Source organism: Ochotona curzoniae, unplaced genomic scaffold (assembly GCF_017591425.1).
Source record: "Ochotona curzoniae isolate NIBS_2020 unplaced genomic scaffold, NIBS_Ocur_1.0 patch311, whole genome shotgun sequence".
In the NCBI taxonomy this organism is placed as follows: Eukaryota; Metazoa; Chordata; class Mammalia; order Lagomorpha; family Ochotonidae; genus Ochotona; species Ochotona curzoniae.
The window spans coordinates 5,421-7,935 of NW_024466875.1; the positions used below are offsets into that span (position 1 = coordinate 5,421).

At 44.6% G+C, this 2,515-nt stretch overlaps 1 pseudogene; it reads right to left on the bottom strand.

Moving 5' to 3' along the window:
- Window positions 1-523: 523 nt before the first annotated feature.
- On the bottom strand, window positions 524-1,401 carry LOC121167081 (annotated as a pseudogene).
- Between the last annotated feature and the right edge of the window lie 1,114 nt (window positions 1,402-2,515).

Genomic DNA, 2,515 nt, shown 5'->3' on the forward strand with positions numbered 1-2,515 from the left:
GGCATTGACAACACATGGATTAATCTAAAAATTTCTGGATATCTGTTAATGAACTTTAGAAATTTACTTCAACTACCAAAAAACATTATTTCGATGTACATTTCACTTGGTTCCCATTTTTTAAAAACATTTATTTTTATTGCAAAGTCAGATCTTCCATGCAATGAATTGCTCCCCAAATGACTTGAATGGCTGAAGATGGGCATATCCGAAGATAGGAGTCAGAAGTTTCTTCCAGGTCTCCCATGTGAGTGTAGGGTCCCAAGGCCATCCTCAACTGTTTTCTGATGCCACAAGCAGGAAGCTGGAAGGGAAGAGGGGCTGAATGGATTAGAACCAACACACAAATGGGATCCTGGTTCATTCAAGGTAAGGACTTTAGCTGCTATGCTACTGCACCAGGTCCAATTCCCATTTTTAAGAGAAAGACTTCATTATTCTTGTATAGCACTGATACCTTGAAGGATGTAAAGCGATTTCTAATTTTTTTTTAAGTTGACAGGTCTTTATTAGGGGTTGCCAATCACTGGGAGGAGGCCATGATACTGATGCTGGACATGCTGTCAAAATCTATCTTCTCGATGTTCTTGGGCTTGATGCTCTCCTCCTGGCTGCAGATGAAGATCTGGTTCGACTTGTTGGCACTCCAGCAGTATTTACTCATCCGCATTTTCAGCTGACTGTCATTCAGGTCCCCGAGCATCTCGGACAGCAGGCAGCGGTCAGTGTGCTGGTAAGTGATGCCCATGACGTGGCAGATGAATTTGTGGACAGAGTTTTCGAAACCGGTGGTTCCTTCCAGGAGATCAATGTTCTCTTCCAGGGCTTGCCAGAAGGCCTGGAAGCGACAGGTCTCCAGCAGGTCTCCAGGGTACAGGATCTGCCGGATCTTCTTCTTTTTTCTTTTTTCTTTATTGATTACGTTGTATTATGAGACATAGTTATATAGGTACTGGGATTGTCCCCACCCCTTCCCTAACCCTCCTGCTATGGTGGATTCCTCCACCTTGTTTTGTAACCACAGTTCAAGTTCAGTTGAGATTCCATCATTGTAAGCATATACCAAGCATAGAGTCCAGCATCTTATTGTCCAGATAAGTTCAACATCGGCCTCTCTTCTTAATGGGCCTGGTCGATCATGCACTTGCACAGGGTGAAGTCAGCATGGAACAATTTGGTGAGGGCCTTCAGCAGGATCTGGGCCATTACTGTGGTCTGGAAGAAGGCTAGGTTGAGCTGATACTGTTTTAGGAAGGCGAGATTGGCCTCTAGGCTGTAGGCGTTCTCCTTGGCCTGTGTCTCCGGGTAGCACTCCAGTGTGGCCAGGTTCTCAGGATTGTATCTTTTGATCCCCTTGAGCAACTTGCCCATGTTTGCTCTCATCTTCTCAAACATCGCCATGGCACTTGCCGCCTTCACCACCACCATGGCCACAGGACACAGTACTTGCAGACGCTCAATAGAGGAGGTCTCCCAAGACCGGAAGAGAAGAGAGATTTCTATTTAATGTGGCATTACTTTATTTTGATATTTTCTTTGATTATATATGACTAACACACGTTAGTGACATTTTGTGCATGATTTGTGTTTTTGGTGGTAAAGATGGAAACAGGGACCAAGATATGTTGCTAATGAAGGCAGAACTTTGAGATGTATGTGGCAAGTGAGAACCTTGACATAATGTGTGTGGTAAGAGATTAAAGGGGGTCCAGTACCTCAGTTTGAAAGTCCTGTTGGAATAATTAAAGGACAAGTGAAATCTTGACATGAAGTTGTCTACTATTGCCTCATGCTTGGTGGCAGGAGGTGGTGGAGTTGTGGTGTGTGTCTGCCTGTGTAGAGATAGCCCTGCTTGTGTGCATCTGCTGTGGTTGTGTGCAGCTTCAACTTGGATGAAGGATGGGCAGGAAACCTTGTCCCAGTGTCCGCCATGAGACATTCAAACTCCAGGTGGTCCATAGTGTGTGTGTATTTGTGTAGGTAGGTAGGTACTTTTAATTATTCTAAAATTTTTAAATTTTTAAAGATTAATTGTATTTTTGTTGCAAAGTCAGATATACAGAGAGGGGAAGAGAAAGAGAGGAAGACATTCCATTTGATGATTCACTCCCCAAGTGACCACAATGGCTGGTTCTGCGCAGATCTGAAGCCAGGAGCCAGGAACTTCCTCCAGGTCTCCCGTGCAGGTGCAGGAATCCAAGGCTTCGGGCCATGCTCGACTGCTTTCCCAGGCCACGAACGGAGCTGAATGGAAAGAGGAGCTACCGGGATTAGAATCTGCACCCATATGGGATCCTGGCGCTTTCAATGCAAGGACTTTAGCCACTAGGCCACCACACGGGGCCCTAAATTTTATTTTTAATGATAGAATTTCATAGGCTCAGGGATTTCCCTTTATACCCTCAGTATTCTCCTTCCATTTCACTGTTTTTCTCCACATTATTAGGATAGTATATTCCTTCAGCAACAGGTGCAACCCCAGAATCCTGCTGTTTAAGTGTATCATGATATTGTA